Genomic DNA, 26,332 nt, shown 5'->3' with positions numbered 1-26,332 from the left:
GCTCTGCTCACCTGTGGGTCACAGGATGTGCAGCACCCCCCACTGCTGGGCCCAGGTTGAGGGTGGGCATGGTGGGTGAGGCTGAGACGCAGGCGGGAACCCCAAAGCCACCTTCGCTGCACCATATCCAACCTCAGCCAGTAGAGCCAGATTTTTATACGAGACAAGATCCCTCTTCACCAGCAATGACTTCGTGCAGTCTGAGGCGGCAGCTTTATTTCTACTATCCATTACTCGAGAATAAAAGGTAATAGTAAGTACCCCCATGAATCCGGTAAGACTTTAAGATGAATTCGTGAGGAGCTAGCTACCAAAGTATCTATCTAGGCCTTGGCACTGAATGTGCGTGTGAGGTTGTGTGTGTGTGCGTACTGGGGGTGGAATGATGAGAGCCAGAATATGTGTGTGTGTGTGTGTGTGTGTGTGTGTGTGTGTGTGTCTGGGTTGGGAATGGGATGAAGAAAGACACAATGTGTGTATGTGTGTGTGCATGTGTGTGAGTGCCTTACATAAATGATGCTTATTTTGTTTTTTATTTTTATTTTATGTATTTATTTTTTCAGACAGGATCTCACTCTGTTGCCCATGCTGGAGAGCCGTGGCACTGTCTCTGCTCACTGCAACCTCAACCTCCCAGGTTCAAGTGATCGTTCCACCTCAGCCTCCTGAGGAGCTGCGATTACAGACGTGCACCAGTATGCCCATCTATTATTTGTATTTTTGGTAGGGATGGGATTTTGCCCTCACCCCCTGGGCTCAAGTGATCCTCTGGCCTCGGCCTCCCAAAGTGCTGGGATCACATGCGTGTGCCACTGTTCCCAGCCTGCTTATTTTATAAAGGGCAGAATAACCATACATGAGCACCTGGGACCTGGGTGTCTCTTGAAATATCATGAATCTCCCCTAAAGAGCTTTGCTTTGGAGGTGGGGAGGTGAACAGGGGTTCTAATCAGATGTGTGTGACACGCTGTGATCCATATTTTAGATGGATGACTGTGGCTGCTGTGTGGACAAGCCTGAAGATGGAGAGCCTCAGTGGGCAGGTCACCTGCGTGGCTGGAGCAGGAATCCAGCCAGAGTCAGGAATGCCTGCAGGACGCCATGGGGCCATACCTGGAGGAGTAGAACTATGTGGGAAATGTGCGGACGTGACATGTGATATCTTCCCCTTCACCACATCAGCCTCTGACCTGAAATATTCAATGTGCCCTTGTTGTCTAGAGAATAATTGAAACTCCTGGGAATGGCAGGTATCTCCTCAAATGCCATGCCCTGGGGGAGACTTCTGAGGCCCCCAGACTGGCCGTGTCATTCTGGCCCTCATCACCCACCCCCAACACACACACACACACACACACACACACACACACACACACACAGCATCAATCCCTGCTCGGTTTTCCTTCCGACGCCTTCACAGTGTCTGAGATGCTGTATACATTACCTATTTATTCTATTACTTGTCTATCTTACTTCTCAGCCCTAATTCCAAATTCCACAGAATGAGAGTGGATTTGGAGATAGGTGTTGGAGGAGGTAATTAAGTTAAAATAAGGCCGCAGGGCGGGCCCCCAGCCAATCTGCCTGGTGTGCGCTAAGAAGAGATGAGGCTGCGGACGTGCCCGGAGGCCCTGTGAGGGTGCAGGGTCCGCAGGACAAGGAGGGAGGTCTCAGAGGACCTGACCCCGCAGGGACTTCATCTCAGGCTTCTGGCCTCCAGAACCGAGGGAGAAGAAGCTCTGTGGTTTAAGCTGCCAGTCCGGGCTACTTCGTGGCCACAGCCCAAGTGAACCGATGCAACTGCTGCCTGGCGGTCCCTGGAATGCGGCCCGGCACGAGCAGGGGCTGAGGAGGCACCTGTTGAATGGGCACGTGCCACAGCACAGAGCCGGCTCGTCGACGTCCTCCCCAGACCTGACAGTGCTCAAGTGCCTCTTCCTCCTCCGTCTGCCTTCTTCTAAGGATCGAAGTAATCTCTGGGTACCCGTCTGTCCTGGACAGGCTCAGGCCCCAAACTAGAACTGTGGCATTGCAGTGCCAGCCACGTTCTGAGCAGGTGCAGGTACTCCGGGCAGGACCTGAGGGGGTCGGGCATGGAGAAGGAGCCTGACACAGACAGATCCTCAGGAGCTCTGGACAGCGAGCTGCTGGGCCCCTGGGCTTTGTTCCTCCCCTACAGCCAGTGCCGGGATACAGGCTCCTGGGTGGGTACTGGCCTGGAAACGCCCAGACTGCTGCCACTTCTGGTTCTGGGGACATGGGGAGCAGCTCAAGGGCCTAAGGAGGGCCCCCTGAAGAAGGTGGCCAGTAGTGCCCCTGAGCAGCAAAACACACAGGCCACAGCGTGACCCTCGCAAAGCTGGTAAAGGAGATCCAGGAGATCTGGACGGGGCACCGACCCTGTCCAGCCTGAAAGCCTGCCCTGGAGTCTTCTCCTGAGCCCCAGAGCGCCCTACTGTTTGCTTCTAGGGCCAGTACTGCACACATTGGCTTTAAAGGTGTCTCATTAAGACAGGGGCATCTGTCTCCTTCACTAGAGAGTAAATCCTCCAGGTAGGGGCCACACCTGATCTAGCTGAGGTTCCTGGCATGGTGCTACCCCTGTGGTGTGGCAGATGGGTGGCGTATATTTAAGTGAACTGAGGACATGGATTGATGATGGAAAGGGGAGTCCACCTTGCCTGTCTAATGCAATCCCAGGGTTGCTCACAGTCCCGTGCGTGATCCGTTACATCTGACTTCTTTCTTCAGCCCAGGCTGAAGTGCAGTGATGCATTCTTGACTCACCACAACCTCTGCCTCTCAAGTTCAAGCAATTCCCTGCCTCAGCATCCCAAGTAGCCTTGATTACAGACACCTGCAACCACATCCGGCTAATTTTTGTATTTTTAGTAGAGGCAGGATTTTATCTGGCCAAGCTGGTCTTGAACTCCTGACCTCATGATCCACCCATCTTGGCCTCCCAAAGTACTGGGATTATAGGAGTGAGCCACCATACCCAGTCTCATCTGACTTCTTTGCAGCTATGCAGTTAGGGACTTCCATAGCAAATATCTCATGATTTTTCCAGAAACATAGACAAAACTTCATTTATATTAATAATGGGAACTGCAGAGAATAAAAAGGCTGATAAAAATTGCTCATTGTATTTCATGTAAATATAATTATTTAGAATGTGCTTCTAGAATGTAATTTTAATTATTATTACTTCCTGGAGAGATGTCAACTTTTCAGCTTAACAAAGGTGAAATATGTGAATGCATAAACAGTGTGAAATTTCTCAAGCAGTGCGGAGCCTGACTCCTGTGGAAGGCAGAGGGTTTCTTCGGTTTGTTTTTTGTCTGTGGTTTTTGTTCACATGACTCCATGAAGTAGAAATGGGAAATATACCCAGGGATTCTGAATCTATGCTCTGCCTCACAGTAATGTCCCTTATAAAGAAAAAATGTTTGAGATTATAGCAAATGATGACTCCTCCCGTGAAAGTGACAAAGATTTGCTTACATTCAAATTGATGTTTCTGAATTAGTAAAAAACAAATAAAAATCTTCCAGTCAAGACATATTAAGAAGCTAAGAGCACAAACACATTTTAATGAGGGGTCATATTCTTCTATAAGAACTGACAAGTCTGTTAAATGTGCATGCATACACACAGATCTACATATATGAAAATATACCTTCAAAGATGCTTTCTTAGTCTTTACTAATAAATTCAAATACATCCCATTTCTAGATTGCTCAAGTTTGTATTTGGTCTTGTTGTCACCTGCACTGCCTTATTTTTCTTCCGCAGAGCCAAAAATGTCTGCCTTACAAAATCACCTCCAGCGTGACACGTGACCAATATATAAAACACCTCAAAGGTTTCTCCATAAATTAAATATTATCCTGTATGTCAAGAGAAGAGAATGGCATAGTTTTCCAAGCATATTAGACACTGAAATATGAGCAATGTTTTTTTGTTAAAAATACTAAAGGATGCAAATAATTCACATCAGGTAAAGGGTAAAAAGCTACAAAAAAATCTCATTGCTAAATTCAACAAAATTAACCAGATTTTAACAGCATCAAATAAATCAAGCATAGGAAATCCTTTTAAACGGCCTTAGTTACTAATTAAAGTAGTAATTCTATACATATTTGCACACATGCAATATGGGCAAATGTGTTGATGGTGTTGGAATAAACTGTGACACTTCCTCGGGGGACACTAACCTTTTGAATGAACCCCCTTCTTAGCAGCACCCAAGCTGCCTTCGGTGGGATCACCTCCCTCCCGTTTTGATGAGTGCTGGGAGGAGGATGTGGCAGCTGCCTGTCTCTCTGTGCTCAGTGCAGGGAGAAGACCATCCCTCACCGGCCCCTTCCCAAAGGTCATGACAAGGTGTGGTTCGCTCCTGTGCTCTGAGGCTCCGGCAAACACACACAGGCAGAGCCCATGGACACGGGCGATCCACGTGGAACACAGACTGACCCTGTGTCTGCTTCTGGGTTCTCAGGAACATTCTTCCCCTCTCTTCACTCCCCAAGCCCGTTCTCCAGCCTCTCAGAGATTCTCTAAACCTGTAATTTCCTTCCCACAAATTTCCTTCTGCTTAAGTTATCCTGGATCAGCTCCTGCTGCCTCCAACGTCAGATGGGGATGGAATGCTGTAGAAAGTTTGATTGCCTTAGAATAAAACACTCCAGGGAATTTACTGTGCCGAAGTTGTCTCCGACGTGAAACCTGTTTTCTCTCTCTCCCTTTCCCTCCTCTCCTCTTTTCCTCTTCTACCCGCTTCTCACTGTCTCATTCCCTGTCTCTTTCCTCCTCCCTCCTCCCTCCTCCCTCTTCCCCCCCCTCTCTCCTCTCTCTCTCTCTCTCTTTCTGTCTCTGTCAGTCTCTCTCTCTCCTCCCTCTCTCCTTCCTCTTTCCTCTCTCTTCTCTCTCTCTTCTTTCTCTCTCTCTCATCTCCTTCTATTTCTGTCTCCCTCTCATCCTCCCTTTTCTCCCTCTCCTCTCTCTTCTCTCTCTATCTCTGTCTTCTTCTGCCTCCTTTTCTCTTCTCTTTCTCAGCTCTCTTTCCTCTTTCTCCGTCTCTCTCTGCTATATCTCTCTCTATCTCTGTCTCTCTTTCCTCCTTCCTCTTCCCTACCCACTTCTCTTTCTCTCTTGATCTGAATCCCACTCTTCCCTCTCCCCCTCCTCCCTCTCTTCTCCACTTTCTCTCTCTCTCTCCTTCTCCCTTCCCACCATATCTCCAGGACCTCCCTTTTCCACGTCACCCAGTTCTAGGAATCTGATGGCCATGCAGGTCCCCGGAGCTTCATGATGGTTGTTTATATCTCATTAGAATGAATAAGCACCTTCCGAGTCTTTATTGTCCAGAACAAGGGGTTGAGTCTGTGCAGGAAGCTTTCCTTTAAACACACTGCTCCATTCATCACTCTCTTCCTCCCAAGTATTTTGTATGTTCATCATTGCAGTGCGGTCATTTCTGCTCTCAGGCCAGGGCTTTTTCAGCTAGGCTGACTAACCCATATTCTCTGTCCTCCAGCCTCAGGATTACATGTCACAAGTCACAGAAATGTGGCATAAGTTATCTTAGTGGAAACGTGGTGGGAGGGGCATGGGGGGTACCTTTGAAATCTCAGTCAAGTAGAGTCACAGCATGATGTTGTAATCTCTGCAATACCACCTAGACTTGCCCATTTTCCTGACCCACCCACAGCTCCGCCCTAACACTCAGGCAGGAGCCAGCACTGGGCTTCACCACCTGGAGATTCAGGTTTTGGTGGACAGCCTTGGTGTCAATCTCAGACAGAGATCGTGATGACAGACGGGAAATTAGAATAATGAAGACTGTAAACTGAGGTCTTGTAATAATAAGTTTAGCAAAAATTGAGACACAGGGCCTTTCCGAGGCTGTGAGCACACACATGAAAATAACACACCAGTGGGCAATTAAGGCTTGCAAAATGGAATGGCGTAGAAGGAATTCATGCTTTTTCTTTGTAAATTTTATCTAAACATTATACAACCATTTTCATCCTTTAAGAAATATTTATACTAGGCTATTCACACCAGTGAATCCTGACCACAATTCTTTCTGTTATTTGTTGATGCCTTTTGTCCATTTTTATGAAAATATTCTAGACCATTCAACCAGAACAATACTAGAAGGAGGGAGCTGGGTGTGGGTTTCATTTGCATTTATTTTTTGTTTGTTTGTTTGTTTGTTTGTCCTGTCTGTGAAAATAAAAAATTCTGGGTCATACTATGGCCAAGCATTTTGTTTTAATTCTTAGGATTAGGAGCAACTCATGAAAACGTTACCTTTTAATTAAATAACACTTTGCCTGCAGAAAGAAAACCAAACTGGCATCCCGAAGTAGTTCGTCTGTGTAGTTACTCCTTCCACCTCCGCAAGGACCAGCCGAACTGGCTCTGGGCATCAGGTGGCTCAGGAACCCCAATCAGCAGTGTGATGGTGCAGCCAGAAGCTCTCCAATGCTGCCTCACTAGGGGCTGGAATTCCGAACACAGCTCAGGGCCTCGGTACCAGGCAAACTCACCACACAATGCTGCAAGGTGTGACCTGCCTGGCCTTCAATTTTGCCCACCGGGGTAGCCCATTTTTGCAGTGAGAATGGAGGTCAGGTTTTCAATTACCATCCACCCTTTGGCAGGAACTGCAGTTTTGTTGTGCCTGTTATGGAATTGGGAAAAAAAAAAAAGAAAGAAAGAAAACCTAAGGTATCAGCTTTTAAGGTATTACTTAATTGGAAGTAGTTTATTTGATAGATTCTGACAATTTAGGCTAAACCATTTGTGTAAAGCAGCAAGGCAGGGCTGCAGATCTTGGGCGCCATGGGTCTGCAGCCACTCTCAGGTATAAGGTTCAAGATGTAGGGCTTATTGATCAGTCTACATATGTTCTGTAAGGCAAAACTATGCCTGATGGAACAGATCTAACATTGTAAGTACCATCACATCTTTATGAGTTCTTAGGAGCTAAAAGAATACAATCTACAAAATTATTTTAGTACAGTGTGGTCCATCTTCCTATCTAAATTAATAACCCCAGCCACAGCAAAGCCAATTCACCACCCTAAGCAAAATCATTTCTCTCCTACTGGTGATTGGACCATCTTCTGCATCCAGGATGTCCTTGTCCACTGGGAAAAGCTAGGAAAGATGCAGAACGTGTGTGGATTCCACACGCAGAGACCCAAGTTCCCGGGATCTTTGCCTCAGGGTACCACGTCACTGCCCCCCTAAAACTCTCTTAGAGAATGTTGACTTCTAATTCTGATCACAGAGTTCTTCTCTAACTCCTAAGACTTTTACACTGTAGATCAATTTCTCCACCCTATCCAATTTCCAGGGTAAAGGGGAACAGAAAAAAATGTCAGAGGAATTATTTTCTCATTATATCTAACATTTGCTGTCTAGTTGAGATTCAGTGTTCTTTGGGAATTCCTTCCAGATCACTACAGGCAGAAGAAAATGTTCACCCTCTTTTCTCCCATGACAAACCGTTTGTAAGTATCTTTATTGTAATATACACTACTCTGTAGTGTCACCCATGCTCAATTCTGCCTCCCTAAGAAGATTCTCAGCTGCCAGACAGCAGACAATCTATTTTATCCTCTGTGTATTCTGTTTAGCGTTACAAAAGTTCTAAAATCTGATGAGGTCGATATGTGTTTGTAGAATGTTGGCCACTAATTTTCTCATTCCACCTCATTAAGCAGCTGCCTAATAATCACAGTATGTTTAAGTATTTCTCTGAACAATTACATACTGATTTCTTTCACATATTACTCATGTCCAAATGTGCTGGGCGAGAATGTCTTCTCAAGCTCACTTTGAATTAAAAAAACAAAGTCTCAGACACTTCTCCCCATGACACCAGGTCAAGTTGGCCATCTGAGCATGCCATGGCTGCTTTTGATAGGCAACAAAAGGTTTTGAATTTCTGCCGTTTAAATGTCTTCAACTGTTTTCTTGGTATTAATAGGTGAATGTTTCCTCCCATGATTAATATAAAAAGAGTGTGGCTTTCTGAAGTCCCTGAGCCAACGCTTGCACTGCACATCAGCCCGGCCTGGGAAGGCTGTCCTGCTGACCCTCAGGCACCAGAGGTGAAACCAGGAGCACACCTTCACTTCTGACTCAGCTGTTGTGATCAGAGTCAGAACACCTGGGCCGTGGGACATCCATACCTTCATTTCTTTTTTCTTTTTTCTTTTCTTTTCTTTTCTTTTCTTTTCTTTTCTTTTCTTTTCTTTTTTCTTTTTTTTTTCTGAGACAGAGTCTCTGTTGCCCAGTCTGCAGTGCAATGGTGCAATCTAGCTCACTGTAACCTCTGCCTCCCAGATTCAAGCAATTCTCCCGCCTCAGCCTCCCAAGTAGCTGTAATTATAGGTGCATGCCACCACGTTCAGCTAATTTTTCGTATTTTTAGTAGAGATGTTTTTTTGCCATGTTGGCTGGGCTGGTCTCAAACTCCTGACCTCAGGTTATACGTCTGGCTCGGCCACTCAAAGTGTTGGGATTACAGGCATCAGCCACTGCACCTGGCCGCCTTCATTTCTTCTTGATTCAGTTACGTACATTGACTTCCAAATTGGTTGTTTTTCTAAGCCTCCCTCCCTTCCTCCTTCTCCTCCTCCTTTACTTATTATTTATTTTCCTTCTCTCTCTTGTTAAGGTGATTTTTTTTGTTTTCTTTGTCAGCTTTATTAAGGTTTAATTGACATAAAATTTGTATGTATTTATGGTATACAACATGTTTTAAAATATGCATACCTTAGAAAATTAGACTTTACACTGAATCATTTTTGTGTATGTGATGAGAGCACTTAAGGCAAAGTCTCTTAGCAGTGCTGAAGTATACATTATTCCTCACATGGTCACCCAGCTACAGGATGGCTCTCCAGAACAGATTCCATCCATCTCGCTGAAGCTCAGTGTCCTTGGAACTGCATTTTTTCAGTGCCACCTTGCCCTCCTGCCCTGATGACCATTGCCTACTTCCTACTTCTTTGAGTTTGACTTTTTTAGACTCCACCCATGAGTGAGATAATGCAGTATTTGTCTTTCTGGGCCTAGTTTATTTCATATAACCTAACATTCCCAGTTTCATTCATGTTGTCACAAATGGCAGGATTTCCTTATTCTTAAAGCTGAATACTATTTCATTGCACAGGTCATCTTTTATACACTACCTTGTAAAACAGAATTTCAAAATCCATGGATGTTGTTTGGTTTCAGATTTCTATCAACTACCACCAAAACACAGCTACACTGATTTAATAATTACTTCAAATTACTGCATCTGATGACCACAGTTGACTCCTTTATTCAACGCTTCGGATTATCCTATACAATCGATGCTATTATTACGCCCAGTTGTCAGAAGAAGACTGAGCATGGAGCAGTTAGAAAATACGAGCAATGACACACAGGAAGAAGTGGTGAATCTCCATACAGCACGTTTCTCCTAGGTGATTTCAGAAGTGATTCTAATAAACTGATAAGAATAGGTCCTACACCTGATATTAGCCAAAAGACCAGCAAGGATGCCCCCTCTCACCACTCCTATTCAGCATAGTTTTGAAAGTACTGGCCAGGGCAATCAGACAAGAAAAAAAGAAAGTGTATTCAAACAGGAAGAGAGGAAGTCGAATTGTCTCTGTTTGCAAATGACATCATCCTGTATCTAGAAAACTCCATCATCTCAGCCTAACAGCTTCTTAAGCTGGTAAGCAACTTCAGCAAAGCCTCAGAATATGACATCAATATGCAAAAATCACAAATATTCCTGTACATCAACAATAGACAAACAGAGTACCAAATCATCGAGGAACTCTCATTCGCAGTTGTTACAAAGAGAATACAATATCTAGGAATACAGCTAACAAGGAAAATGAAACATGGCTTCAAGAAGAACTACAAACCACTGCTCACAGAAATCAGAGAGGACGCAAAGAAATGGAACAACATTCTATGTTCATGGATAAGAAGAATCAATGTTGTTAAAATGCCCGTACTGCCCAAAGTAATTTATAGAGTCAATGCTATTCCCATTAACCTAACATTTGCATTCTTCACAGAATTATAAAAATATGTTTTAAAATGCATATAAAACCAAAAATGAGCATGAATAGCCAAGACAATCCTAGGTCAAAAGAACAAAGCTGAAGTCATCACACTACCAGACTTCAAACTATATACTACTCGGCTACAGTAAACAAAACAGGATAGTACTGATACTAGAACGGACACATAGACAAATGGAACAGAACAGAGAACTCAGAAAGAATATTACACATCCACAACCATCTAATCTTTGACAAACCTGGCAAAAATAAGCAATGGGAAAAGGATTTACTATTTAATGCATGATGCTGGGAGAAGTGGCTAGCTATATTCAGAAAAATGAAACTGGACCCATTTTGCTAATTAAGACATACCTGAGACTGGGTAATTTATAAAGGAAAGAGTTTTGATTGACTTATGGTTCCACATCGCTGGAGAGGCCTCGGGAAACTTACAATCAGGGTAGAAACACCTCTTGATAGGGTGGCAGGAGAGAGAATGAGTACTCAGCGAATGGGCAGGCCCCTTATAAAACCATCAGATCCCATGCTTCAGTTATCTTCATCTAGTCCCTCCCAGGACATGTGGGAATTTGTAGAAACTACAAGATGAGATTTGGGTGGGGACACAGCCAAACTGTATCAAAAATTAACTTACAGCTTCCACAACACTAAAGATAAAGAGTTTCATGTAAAACCCAAATCTGTGAAAACAGTAGAAGAAAATTTAGGCAATACCATTCAGGACACAGGAACAGGTGAAGATTTGGTGATGAAAACATCAAGAGCAACTGCCACAAAAGCCAAAATTGACAAACGAGATCAAACTGAACCGAAGACCTTCTGCACACAAAGGAAATGGTCATCAGAACAAGCAGGCAGCCTACAGTAGAGGAGAAGAGTTTTGCAATATATTCATCTGAAGCTAGGTCTAATATCCAGAGGCTACAAGGAATTTAAACTAATTTACAAGAAAAAAAAAAAAAAAACCAAACCACCCCATTAAAAAGTGGGCAAAGGATACTAACAGGTACTTCTCAAAAGAGGGCATTTATACAGCCAAGAAACATTTAAAAAGCTTAACATCACTGATCATTAGAGAAATGCACATCAATATCACATGAGCTACCATCTCGCACCAGTCAGAGTGGTGATTATTTAAAGGTCATGAAACAGCAGATGCTGGTGAGGCTCCTTCAGAGTAATAGGAATGCTTTTACACTTTGGTGGGAATGTAAATTAGTTCAACCACTGTGGAAAAAGTGCCATGATTTTTCAAAAACCTAGTACCAAAAATATCATTTGATCCAGCAATCCCAATACTGGAAATATGCTCAAAGGAATATAAATATATTATAAAGATACATGTATATTCATTGCAGCAATATTCACAATAGCAAAGACATGGAATCAACACAAATGCCCACCAATCCAATGATAGACTGGACAAAGAAAGTGTGATATATATATATCACATGGTATATGTATATATACCATGGAATACTATGTAGCCATAAAAAGGAAGGAGATTACGTCCTTTGTAGGGACATAGATGGAGCCAGAAGCCATCCTCCTCAGCAAACAAATGCAGGAACAGAACACAAAACACCACCATGTTCTCAGTTATAAGGAGAAGCTGAACAATGAGAACATATGGGCACAGGGAGGGGAACAACACACACTGGTGTCTGTTGGGGGTGGGGTGGGGGGAGGGAGAGCATCAGGAAAAGTAACTAATGCATGCTGGGCTTAGTGCCTAGGTGAAGGGTTGATAGGTGAAGCAAACCACCATGGCACACGTTTACCTATGAAACAAACCCGCACAACCTGCACATGCATCCCAGAACATAAAATAAAATTAAAGAAAAAGAAATGATTCTAATAAAGAGATTATTTTTCATGTGTTATAACTTAATATGCTGCAGCCTGAGCTTCAGGTGGTGCGGTGAGCCTCAGGTGACTCTGTGTGTGTGACTAGAGGTAAGAGAGTGCTGAATTCAGTAAAAAATTAAGAATAGTTTTTCCTAAATTTTCGGACACTTATCAATACTAGAACAGAGAGGTGATTGCTATCTAATACCCCACTAATCTCTGCCATATTAATCATGCCCGTTGCCACCCTTTACATCATAGGATTCTGCACATGATCAAGGTCATTTCCCAAACGGATGATTTCTGAAACTGACAAAAGCTTCTCAGATATAATGAAATGAGATCACAATCTAAGAAGGTGTGTGTAGCAAGTCAACCAGCAGACATATGAGAAAAGAGAGGCTACATTACAATGAGATGCAGAAACTCTTTGTTTCAAGCCTTTTAACCTAAGCATTTATGTTTCCTAAACTTTGGATTTGAGACCTGGTGATTTTTTTTTTTTTTTTTTTTTTCGTTTTCAGGGGTGGTTATGGAAGATTAGTACTTAGATCCTTTTAACAGACTAGGATTTGGATAAACCCTTCTTTTTCACTCCTTCCTGTGCCAGATGATTCTACCTTTGCAGGTCACTGCAGTTTTTAAATTACCTTCAGGTGCATTGTTTAAGCTGAGTTTCCTTTTTGCTCGGAGAACATATTTAAAGCACAGAAAAGTTCTAAGAATGATATAAACAACACCATTAAGAATTAATGACATTGTATCAGACATTTTCCCAAGTGTCTTAAGAAAAAAACAAAAAAAAGGCCGCGCGCGGTGGCTCAAGCCTGTAATCCCAGCACTTTGGGAGGCCGAGGCGGGTGGATCACAAGGTCGAGAGATCGAGACCAACCTGGTCAACATGGTGAAACCCCGTCTCTACTAAAAATACAAAAAAAATTAGCTGGGCGTGGTGGCGCGTGCCTGTCATCCCAGCTACTCAGGAGGCTGAGGCAGGAGAATTGCCTGAACCCAGGAGGCGGAGGTTGCGGTGAGCCGAGATCGCGCCATTGCACTCCAGCCTGGGTAACGAGAGCGAAACTCCGTCTCAAAAAAAAAAAAAAATGTGCTTTAAACGTTGGAAAACAAGCATCAAAAACCAGGAAGGGAGGAGGAAAAGGAGAAAGCGAAGCAAAAGAAGAAAAAGACTAGCACACCTTTCTGAATTTCCTGGCCTCTGCACATCCTGACGTGGGCACTGTCATTCTTATTTAGCCATCAGGCCAGGACCAAGGGTCACTAGGGCCCCTGATACACGGTGCTGGCCTTGGAGACAGAGCTCGGCCTGGGCCTCCTGGCCTAATACTCCTCCGCCGCTCCCCACTGCCAAACGCTTATAAAGACCACAGTCAAATAATTGTGAAAAGAACTGACCCAAACCTTTAACTCATTCTTTTCTTCTTGCCTTCTCTTTATTCTTCAGGGGTCCTTAGTTTCCTTAATGGCATTTGAATCCATGAGTGTGCAGAGAGAGCAGGTGGGCTCCCCTCCCCAGTGCCTTCTGACCAGCATCTGGAAAAGGATAGTCAGAAAGGCAGTGAAAATTACCCCACAACGCTGGCAGGCAGGGAAGCACTTAGTAACTTATGTGGGTGTCAAGGGAAGGGAGCCGTCCCAGAGTAGACCCGTGATGGGCCGTTCTCCACCATGTGATGTTCATTTTCTCCACTGAGATTAAAAAAAGAAGAGGAAAGGAAAGGAAAGCGCATGACCTCCTTGGAAAGACAGCTCCTCCTGCCGAAAATGTGTTGCAGACTCGGTCAGTCAGGTGGACTTAATTGGAAGGCACTCTCTTTTTGATGGAAAAAGAAGGAGAAAGATTTGTAAAACTGAACCAATGTTAACACACTCGCGTCACACAAGGAGCTGTTTTGATCTGCTTCATGCTGAGAGAGCAGGAAGGAGACCAGCGCGTGTCTCAGACTTTCTAAGCTTCGCGCTAAGGGATAAACTTCCATCCACAACTTCTTGTAGTTCTCACAATTGCACTACGTAAAGTGAAAAAGAAAAGGTGACTGTAGTGAAGAAACACATTTCTAAGTCCTCTCAAAGCCATGATAGTCTATGAAGTCAGCATTCGTAAGAGCACAGCTTACTGTGCTCTGTGTGCCCTGGGAATCCTGACCCCACAGCTTGCTGAGTGTGGCCTGTGTGCTGTGCTCTTGTGTGCATGGGGAATGCTGACTTCATCTCAGCTGATGACTTAGTTTCCTGGTCCATTTAAACACGAAAAATATTAGGACTGATTCCTCCATTTTCTCAAAATCCAAGTGCGTAATTGAAATCGGCCCTACTGTTTTTAACTTTGTGTGGGGAGGGAGGCCCAGCAGTCCATCTGTTATGGAAATTTTTGAAAGACACAGAAGGTACATTATTCTTAGCCAAAAGGATTTCTCTTGGTATTTGAAATTGTTCTCAGTCTTTCATCCTTTCTTTCCTTGGCCTCCCCAGTCCCCATGTTGTGACCATATGCCTGAGATACACACATTGTGAATTTCCCCTTTGCTTTATGTGAGTCAGGGCCAGTGACACTCTTCAACGACTCATTGGATTACTCCTCATAAGATTTCATCTGACTTTATATACAAAAAAAAAAAAAAAAAAAAAAAAAAAAAAAAAAAAAAAAAAAAACCTTGAAACTGATGGATAGCTGTTAATTATGAAGTTAGCAATATATAAAAGGGAATGGGTAAAGAGAGCATGTTCCACAGGTATTGCAAGCATGAACAGCTCTATTGTTTGAAGTGGGAACTTGGCCAATCCCAGCTGACGGCCGACCAGCCATATCTGCAAGCTGATGTTTACGTCCACAGTACTCTGTGTTATGTGACTGCCTGTGAGATGGCCGTTCCACACTCTGCCTGAGCATCTGAGAGTGACTTATCTTTTATTTGTCACCTCCATTGCTTCAATTTATTACCATTTATATTGGATTCTAAATTTTAATATGGCTATGTATGTGTTATAAGTCATTTCATAACATATCCAATATCGCTAAAAAGTCTTAATTATTCTGTAATCAAAATATTTTACAAAGTGTATGTAGCACATATAAAATAACACTGATTATGTGTAATTTAAATACTATAGTAAACAAGATAGTTTGCAGATATTAGTAAACATAAAGACATAGTGTGCCTGCTATTTCCAAGAAACTTTGGTGGTATTCATTATGTTATTATAATCATTATATGGTATTGTTTGTATAAAAAGCACACTCATTTTGTAACTGGTTGTGTTTTGAAGTGTATAAAAGGTTTCTTCTGGTACAGAGGAGAAGTTCAAATGCTGAAATTCTGTTTATATGTAACACCTGCTTGACTCAAGCAGTGCAAACGATGAACTTAAAGAGTCCCAGTGAGGACTGTCCCCATGGCTCCAGACATGCAGAACGAATGTGAGAGCTTTGAAAGAGTCACAAACAGAATCTACGTCCAGCCTCAATCTTCATGACCTGGCATTTGCTCCTAACAGTGGACTTTCCGTAACTCTAGCAGCAGCCTGTGAAGTTGGGGGTAGTCACTGACATTTTGTCTGTCCTCACGTTTCAATGTGTTGGCATATGCAGAATACCTGCCAGGTACAACAGGAGATGTCAGTGACATGAAGACCAGGGTCTTCGTCTCTTCTTCTGGGCACCTCTCCCCATTTATGTTTCTCCTCTTCACTCCTGATTCCTTTGCATTCTCCCTTTCAATCACTTTCCGTTTATTTCTGCGTGCAACTATTTTTCTCAAGCTAATTTTCATGGGACACTATGGACCTCTTTCCGACTCAATTGAATTGCCCAAGATAAAGAACATTTCATAGATCAGCAGCTATGCTGGACAGGAATGGCTGAACACAGAAACCATGACAGTCAACAATTAAAAACAACATTCGGTTGAGTTGCAAACGTTCCTTACTAGGTCTTGTGCATGAGTACTCCATGTATGAAATCCTCCACTTGCTTCTGCATATGGGGGCAATTATGACAAGCAACACGCTTCAGAAAAGTTGAGAAATTACTTCACGAGGACCATGCAATCTCGATGTATACATGCAATTATTTCTGCATTGGAGCCATTACTACTCACTTTCCCACTGAGTAGAAATTAATATCATCCTTTCACTAAACCAACGCTTCCTTGGATTTTCGTTTTTGGTATTTTAATGGCAGTTCTCCCTGAACAATTATGAACTGTGTCTGTCAGGCCTCTGTCTCCAGCAGTTCCCACCCTCTGCTCTGCGGCTGGAGACGACATCTGTAATCACGCTCTGAGGATGGTCATGGTGAAACTCCTGATAGTTTCACATGCCCTGGTAGACCTGCCCCCATTCCACACTTACCCCATTTTTCATATATGCAAATTAATACACAATCTGGGTGATTTTATATTCCCGGAGGAATCTTCATATCCAAAATTATAATCCACTTTTTAAAAATCCTGAATGACATGTTTGTTTTGACTGCCAAGCCACAAGCACTGACCAGCTTATCATCACCATTTGGCATGTTGTCGGAATCTGTTTGCCATTTTAGTTTTCTTCTTTTGAGATCTGATAACACCAACACTGACAACAGCAAACTTGAGAGGAGCTATGCATCCCACAGCCCGTCGCCTGAGCTCGCATCACTCTGGGGCGATGTGTGTCGTGGTCATCCTCAGCACACAGACCAGTAATAACACTCGGTGCCCCCATGGAAGCATGGGAACTGAACTTGAAAAACAAAGTCATTCTAACTTTTTATCACTTTGGTTCATATATTGTGAGTGGCTTATTCTCCACGGTCCTCCTAGGTTTGCTGGCAACAGGGTGACCTTCAGCAGGGATGGCTCATCCATCATGTTTTGAACTTTTCACTTCATTCCATGCTCACTTCAGCTTTGCAAGGAAACCTTTGTCCACAGCCCTGTTTACTACACACGAGGGAACCTCAATCTGTGTAGCTCTGAAACACAGGAGAGGCCCAGGGATGGCAGCAAGGATCACCCATTCAGCACCTTCAAACTCGAGTGCAAATGGTCATCTCTAAAACCCTTTTATTATTTTGTCCATCATCTCATCAGGTAATGAAAATTAGCTATTTTTACTATATTTCTGATAGAACTCTTTTACTATATTTGTAATAGTGAGTTTTTGATAGGAATCTGAGAAATTTCCTTAGCATTATGTGGATGTAGATTACAGGTTTGTTCACAGCAAGAAAGGTAGGTAAAAAGTTAACTGAAAACTTTATTTGAATATAAAGCATGGTTTATAAATACTAAATCTGGCTTCCTTCTTCTCAGATGTAGAGCAAGGGAGATCATCTCCTAGGATAGTGCTATTGGAATCTTTGAAGAAATTCTCCCAGATTTATTGTATCTCCCAGGAGCAAAAAGTAAAGCCACCTAGTAATATATAAATAAGCAAACAAATGGAAATATTTTCCAAATGCAAGACCAAAATGAATTTGCCAGCCACTTATATTCAGAAAAAAAAAAAAAAAAAAAAAGATTTACTGACTGGAAAACATAGCTTTCTAGAGGTCTGGCTGTAAATGACAGGTCCTCAAATACCTGGCCCAGAACTTAGCTTTGGGGACAAGATGTTCCCCAAGAAAGGAAAGTGATGTTTGGTTGATAACTCCATCAGATCTACTGTAATTTGTCAGGGAAATAAAATTGCTCTAGACTTCATCTCTGATTCTTCAGTTATGTGCAAAGAATGTGGATAAAAAACACTCCTGCAAAGACATTCACAACACTTTTAGAGATTATTATCACGGGGTAGGTGGATTAAATGTAATTTCCAACTTTTTAATAGTTTCTGTATGTAAAGCATGCAATAGATAAAATTGAAGATATGACTGATATAGTACTTACATTGTATAGTAATTGACCAATTTCTAGTACCAATTATATTAGATTTAGTTCTTTCCTCAAAGTTTACTATTGTATGACCACCAAGAAAAAAAAATCTTTGGATGAGTGATTTTCAATTGACTCATGAATATCCCAGTTTCATGCATGAAGTAAGAAGCAAGAAGCAAGAATTTTACACAGGCTTTAGACATAACAAATGACACAGCAAGAAAAATCAAGTATAATACATTTGAGAAAGTTCTAAGGCTAGTATCGTCTCTGAATTTCAGATAAGGAAATGGTAGCCACATATAGTGCTGGTTGACTTTAGGCGTCAAATTGGCTGGGTTAGGCAATACCCAGACAGTTGGAGAGCTGGTAATGCATTATCTCTGGGTGTGTCCCGGAGGTGGACGTTTCCAGAAGAGATTAGCATTTGAATCAGTACACTGAGTAAGGAAGATCTGCCCCCAACCAAGGTGGGTGAGCACCACAAATCAACGGAGGGCCTGGATAGAACAGGACGACAGAGAAGAGGAGAGGAAATTTTGTTCTCTTTTGTGGAGCTGTAAAACCAGTCAGGACTCCAGGTTCTCCAGCCTCTAGACTCTAGGACTAGAACCAGAAGCCTTTCAGGCTCTTAGGCCTCACACCGAGAGTTGTGCCATCAGCATGCCTGGTTCTGGGGCCCTAAGACTTGGACTCAGCCACACCACTGGGATCCTGGATTCCCTAGTTTGCAGATGATCTGTAATGGGGCTTCTCAGACCCCAGAATCATGAGTGCTAATTCCCATAATAACTCTCCCTTAATCTGTCTGTGTGTCTATATGTCTAATTATTTATCTATCTGTCTATCTATCTATCTATGTATCTATCTATCTATCTACATCTCTTAATATCTATGCAACTATATCTTCTATTAGTTATGTTTTTCTGGAGAATTCTAATATATATATACATAGCATACACACACACACACACACACACACACACACACAAACACACACGCACAGTCAGCCCTCTATATCTACAGGTTCCAGCATTATAAGTACTCTAGGGTTGATTTGAAGCACCCATCTATAGAAGGACATGTGCAGGTTATATACAAATACTATACCACTTTATATAAAGGACTTGAGCATTCATGAATTTCGGTATATGTAGCAGATCCTAGACCTAATGTCCCTTGGATATTGAGGGACACTTGTGTGTGTGTGTATCTCATATATTCCATATATTCACAGTATATGTAAATATATATTCACATAAATCTCCTTCAATTTAAACATCAGGCCAAACCTTGGTTTCCTAAATGTATATTCTTGTGGGAAGAGATAATGTGTACACACAGCAAACATTTACAAGCTCTCTGAAGACAATTAGGAGGATGCTCTGGTGATGCAGGCATTGAGGCAGCTCATCTAGCCTGTCCCAGCCTTCACTAAGAGGAAGAGCAGAGTGTTCTGGAGGTAGGCCAGCTTTTGCTGAGTACTGAGGTGGAGTGAGCTCAATATGGATGAGAGAAGGCAAGGACAGTGTGATCCCAGTGCAGGGAGGGTGAGGGGAGTGGAATGAAATGAGGTCAGGGAGCTGAGCAGGAACACATACATGGTGGCTTTATTTGTCAAAATGAGGAGTTCTGGTTTTATCCAGAAAAGTTATGGGATGGAGAAGAGACTAATTTCCCCCACACGAGAGAATTCTAAACAATTTGTGTAGATATTCTGCCCTCAATGAGACTGAGCATAAATCACCATTCCTTAAATGTGGGCTGTACTTAGCAACTCACCTCCATAGTAAATAGTGTAGAAAAGGTGGGGGTGGGGAGGAAGTGTGCCTTCAGGGAAATGCAACAAGCATTATCTTAACAAGTCAATCCATGCCTGTATGTCTGTATCAACAGCGGTGAGTCATCTTGATAGTTTGTATTCTCCAATTTATAATTGGCTGATGGATTTTTTCTACTCACTGCACAGACAAAACTAATTTGCAGAGACCACAGTACTTCAGTAGAGAAAGAGCTGTATTAATCCAGAGCTAGCCTGAGGGAAGGACTGAAGTTTTTACTCAAATCAGGCTCCTTGAAAATTCAGAGGCTAAGGTTTTTCTAGGATAGTTTGGTGGGCAGGGGGCTAGGGAATGGAGAATGCAGATTGATTGAGAAAGAAATCATGGGAGTGTGGAAAATGTTCCTTGTGTGTGAGTCAGTGTCTTGGTAGAGGCCAAAGGTTGGGTTGAATCCTGAGTCCCGAGTCTGGGTGGGGTCAGCTGGTTATCAGAATCAGAATGCGAAAATCTGGGGAAAATCTCAAAAGTGTAATCTTAGGTTGCATAATGGTGATGTTATTCATAGGAACATTATAAATTTTGTGACCTCTGGAGCAATGGCTGAACTATGCCTACATTTTAGCAGAATGCAAGCCTTTCCCATAATCCTAATCTTGTGGACTTTTATTAGCAAGGATGGGGCTAAATTTTGGGAGGGATTATTATCATCCTTGCTTTAAAGCTGAACTCCACATTCCTCCCTGGTTAGCTTGGCCTCTGCCCGGGAATGAGTGAGGACAGCCAGCCTGTGAAGCTAGAAGCAAGATGGATTCAGCCATATGAGACTTCTCCCACTGTCATAGTTTTTGCAAGGACAGTTTAAGTATAATATCCTGATGAGAGCACGTTACCTCTGTGGTCTTCCACCCCAAACCCATAACACCAGCGCAATCATGAGAGAAACACTAGACAAATCCCAGTTGGGGAGCATTCTACAAAATGCCCAATCAATACTTATCAAACTCTCAAGGTTATCAAATATAAGGAAAGTCTCAGAAAATGTCACAGCCAAGAGGAGCTTAAGGAGACCTGAGGACACAAGGTAATATAATATCCTGGATGAGTTACTGGAACAATAAATAAATAAATAAATGAAGCATGTTAGGTAAATACCAAGGGAATTTGAATGAAGTATAGAGTTATTTAACATGAAGACATCAATGTTGTTTTATTGGTTTTAACAAAATATCTCCCTGATGTAAAATGTTAATACTAGGGGGAACTGGGTATAAGGAGTAAAGACATTGTATTATCTTTACAACTTTTCTGTCCATTTGGAACAATTATAAAAATACAAAGCTTGCATCTGAAACACAAAGTGGCAGAAAATCAGCTGTGGATTTTAAGGAAGGGGAACGTTACTATCAGATCCTGCTGGAACATGCAGAAGACAGCAGAAGGCAGAGAATTTGGGAGGTTTCTCCAGGCAAGGAGACAGGGGCTTGGGCCAGAGAAGTATCAAAAAGAGAATGGATTTGCGATACGTTTTGGAGATGTAAGATATATACTTTGTAGTCTAGATGAAGAAAGTGAGAGAACTCTTTTTTAGCCAAGCCCCTCCATTTATAGGGTCTAAAGCAGAAACTCAAAGGAGATCCCAGTTACCATCTGTATAAATATCTAAAATTTAATAAACCAAGTAAACATGTTTTAAAAATGCATATTAAAATTTTAAGTTATAATTATTAAATTTATAAGTTATATGCATTAAATTAATAAGTATATATTTAATATGTATTGAATAGTCTGTTTATCATGATTTGTGTGCATGTATAATCTATATACACGCACATAGCGACTTTCAGCTTTGACAGACATAGCCTCATAAAGATCAGGAAAGCCAGGTTTCAAGGCAGAATTCCCAAACTCCTCTGGAGGCTAGCCCCTGGACCTGCTTGCTTTGTCTTCAACAGGCACACAAGAACCTAGTTCACACAATTATGGCCATCCAGGGCCACGTGTCCAAACTCCCACCTCAAACCATCACAAGCACCTGACTCACAGCCACCCATCCCTGCAGGGGTTCACACACTGGCTGTCAATGCAGGAAAGAATCTATGCATGTTTCAGAAGTATACCTGGGTCATTTGGGGGCAGAAATGATGGGGTCTTGGGTATGTGAATGGGCTTGGATAGGGGTATACTCTAACTGTGGAGAAAGAGCATAAAGAGGCCAGAGAGAGGTTGTCTTTTTGCCCAGATCTAAGAGCAAGGCTGAGTTAAACCTGAACCTCAGAAGGCACAGTGTTTTCACTTACAGAGATGAGCAAAGAGAGGAGGAGAGACAAAGAGTGAGGTGTAAAGTTCTGTCTGTTGTTTTTACAACTGAGAAACCAAAACTTGTTCTATGTTCTCTGATTAGGGATATACCAACCTAAAATAAACAGCAGAGAGATTGACTCTCCAAAACCAAGAATTTGTTTGGGAATAGCAGAGGCTTGCAATTTGGTAGAGGCATCTATGACAAAGCATAGGTCCATCCAGTGAGGCAGAGGAAGGCAAGGGTGTGTAAAGCAAAATGACAGAGGTGACCTTACTTGTCTGAAACAATTATCCTTGGCTACAAGGTCAATAAGGCGGTGTCAGTGTTAGTCCATTAAAGAAACTGGCAGCTGGCAGGCAGGTGTCCTCATAACGTTGCCCACAAAATGGGTAAGTTTTATTGCTTGGAGGGTTACAATTCAATGACCACAGCCAAGGAGGATTAAACACTGGGATTTCATTACTTGCACCAAGTATGGAGGACACTGGGGATAATTCCCCAAAACAGTGCCTCCCTGAATAAAGGTAAAGACGTGGGTATTATTGGGCTGGTGAGCTGAGTCATCATACACAGAGGTGCAGTGAAGGCAGTGCAGGTAGCACTAATCATGCTTCTACATATGTCACATGCATAGAAACTGGTGGGTAAGTTCCTCCCGGCCTGGGGTTTTCAGTATGGCAGTGAGGAGCATTGGCCAAAGATCGTCTCCAACTCAGGCATCTCTGCATCCAACCAGTTTTTTTTTTTTTTTTTTTCCCCTCAGGGCTGAGCTTCATCTTGGAACTTTCTGAAATAACAGGAACTCAAGGTGCAACAGTTAAAAGGGGGTACTTTTCTGCAGGATGTGATGGAAAACCAGGGACCCTAGGCTGCAGCAGGTGGACATAATCTCAGTGCTGATTCTGGCTTCTACAGAATGTTGTGACACTTCCTTTTGTCAGGCAGGTGTGCATGAGGGCACTCTCCAATCACTCCCAGCTCCATTTTGTATGTTTGACAGAAAGATTCCATTTTGGTACTGACAACTTTCATAGACACAATATTTTACATTTGTTGTTTCAGATATTCTGTCTATTCAAGAAACATAGTAACATTTTCTAATATCACTAAATTAAATTACAAAATTAAAATCATCAACACCTACAATATTCTTCAGAGAGAAAGTGGACATTTCAAAAAAGAGAAAGACATTTAAAAGGATATCCTCTCAAAGTTTCTAAGAAAGAGAAAAACAGGGTTAAGAAATCCCCTAATTTATTGTTATAATACAGGCAAAAAAAATGCATGGTACATATGTAAAACTAGTGTTTTGCCTTTTTAGACATCCTTAAAATTGTTATTTTATTAAGTGATTTTTGAAAATGGTTTGCAATTTTTAGTTTTTAATTAAGTGGAAAGCAATGTAGAAAGTGTTACGTGACCTTTCTTAACTAAAAACAAAAATAAAACAAAACACCCCATGAAGCAGTGACTCAGGATTCTAGAAGAGTGACCACCACAGTGAGCCTGATGAGAAGGTCACGCTCCCCCTGGATAGGGTTTTCAGACTGTGCTGGGGAAGTTTCTGTGGTCTCTAGCCCGTGCTCTGGGTGGTAGTTGGAGAACCATCATTTTTGCATCATGAGGTGAAGGGAGAGCAGAGCCTTTCCTAATTCAGGGATCATTCTGCTAGTGCTTTCAAACAAACTCAACTTTTAAGGGCAAAATCAGTTCCTGAGATTAAAGCAAAATCAAGAGGATTAGAAGGGATTTAGATGCTCAGTTACAAAAATAATTTTCCTGAAGGAGCAGCGTCCTTCAAAACAAGCAGGCTTGCAGTATGAGTTTATCAGAAGTGTCAGAACATCTGAAATACAGAATCCTGATATTTTGAGATTATTCACAAATATCTAATTTGAACCTCCCAACAACCAGTAATATTATCATCATTACATCCCATTTCAATGAGTAAATAAACAAAGTAGTTAAATGACATAGAGATCATTAATGAATTTCAAATTCATTAGATGTGTCAGTATCAGAATCCATAGTTTTCAAAGCCACAATGTCCTATCCTGTCTTGCTGAAAGGGAGCATGTGGCTTCAAGATTTAGCCATGTCATTGAGCTTCTATCAATTTGAATTTAACCCTCTTCTTAAAGTACTCAGGTAGGTACTTGTCAAACAGGCAATATAAGAATAAAAGCATAACCAGTTAGAAAACTTTGATAGGTCCCTTTGTGGAATAAGGACTAAAGTGGTTTATTTATTAAGATGTTATGTAAAATTTTTGAAGAGCTCAACATTTAATTTTTAAAAATCTCTTGAGTTTGCAATGAGCTCATGGATTATGGATATTCAATGAAACAACTAAATCAGAACATCTACTGCATCTTTGGATGAAATAACTCTTTACCTACTTATTGTAAAACGTCATTTCTAGAAATTCAGCATAATAGAGTATCACCCAAATGTTTGGCTCCTTCCCTCAAGAAGCTCCTTCCCACCCCTTGAATCTAGTCTGGACTTCTAGAATCTTGGAAATTATGTTATGCAAATGCTATGCATAGGAAGTAAGAGTCCTGACATCTTCTAGCTCTAATAACTAAGCCACCCCAGAAAGAACCCAGGCTATTCTGCTGCAGACATATGGTGGATTAAAAACCAGTAGCAAACCTGGACAGGTGAGTGAGGTCATCACAGGCCATCTTATCTCAGGTGAGACACCAGATATGTGACTTCAAGTGATATCAAAAGAAAAGAACTTAAAGTATAATAAAAAGAAAAAAAAAAAAGAGAGAAAGGAAAAAAAAAATTCTCCCGCAAAGCCCATACCAAATTGCTAGGCCCAAACTCCTAAGCAAATGAGTGGGTTGTTCAATACATGGGGTAAATATTGTATGAATTATGCATATGTAAATTATTGCACTGACAGGCATAATGGTAAAAAAAAATCAAAACTTTCAGGGCTTAACTTTTAACAACATGATAATATTGCAAATGCCTCCTCCCTCTGCGATACTATTTATTCATTAGTAAGAGGGAATCTTTTGTAATGAGATAACCTGCTGTGGTTATATTTTTATTATTTTTCTTCTCTAGTGAGAGATGCCAGAAATCTTCATTTAGTCTTTGAATCTGGCAATATCAGAGAAGAGGTGTGGACCTTTTGATATCACCTGAGGACTTTTCAGATAAGGTGGGTTGATGATGGTGAGGCAAGAAGGGTGAGTGGACGACCCCCTAAAGTTCTGGAGAATAATGGGCAGAGTCCTGTGATTTAAGCAAGAGAATATCATAGGAATGTGTGGGTTTTAGAATTTTAGAAGAAACTCTGCTGAAGGCTTAAGTTGTAATTCCCAAAGAGAAGTACAGGAGACACGAATTCTGTGTCACTCAGATGGCAAATGTAAGACTTACTCCTGACTCAACATCCTTGGGGTAGACTGTGACTCCTAAAGCCTTGGGATCCTGTAGTGTGAGGACTAAAATTAAAGCCCAATATTACGTGCTACCTTGAACTCTGATGAAACTGGTATCACTATGTCTAACCGCAAGTTGTCTTCCCCACTTGCTTCAGTAGATAAAGCCTTCTGGCCAAACAACCTTCCTTGTCAAGGGAACCAGGTACATTTTTGTTTATCCTTGAGTGGTGAGTCTCACATTCGTGCCACCCACAGAATGATTCTGTCAAGCCAATGGCATCTTCCTTCAGTGCAATAGTCTGAATGTTTGTGTCTCCCCAACTGCATGTGTTGAAATCCTCACCCCCAAGTTGATGGTGTTAGGAGGATCCACCTTGGTAGGTGGTGAGGTAGAAAGGGACCTTATGCAATTCAGCTTTCTGACAATAGAAAACAGTAAAAATTAGGGCAAAGCCTAGTTTGTTATAAAAGAAAGCATACACTTTATAGCTCCTTAGTTTTGTTTTATTATGGGGGGAGGGAATTATTTCAAGGTGCTTTGTCTCAAGAAATGTACAAATGTATTGGGAATGTCTCTTCAATAAATGTTATGTCCTCAACTTTTTTAAGTGACATTAGGGCTTTTATAAAAGAGGCCCCTGGAAGCTAAGGGAGGCTCTTCCCCAACTGGAGAACACAGTGAGAAGGTGCCATCTATCCACCAGGAAGACTGCCCTTGCCAGACATCAAATCTACCAGTGCCTGGATCTTGAACTTTGCAGCCCCTAGAACTGTGAGAAACGAATATTTGCTGTTTGCAAGCCACTCAGTTTATGGCATTTTGTTACCCCCACCCAAAAGGACTAAGACACATGGGAACCAGTAGCCACTCCACCTTCTTAAAGCCTCCCACAGACATTGTTTGTTCACACATGCAGTCTCTACGTGGCCCCACCTGCTGTATGATGTCCTCCTCCCTCAAGCTGAGAGCATATGTAGCTACTAAAACGTGGCCCACCTCACCGGTCAT

Source organism: Saimiri boliviensis, chromosome 1 (genome assembly GCF_048565385.1).
Source record: "Saimiri boliviensis isolate mSaiBol1 chromosome 1, mSaiBol1.pri, whole genome shotgun sequence".
NCBI lineage: Eukaryota > Metazoa > Chordata > Mammalia > Primates > Cebidae > Saimiri > Saimiri boliviensis.
This window is presented reverse-complemented; position numbering follows the sequence as displayed.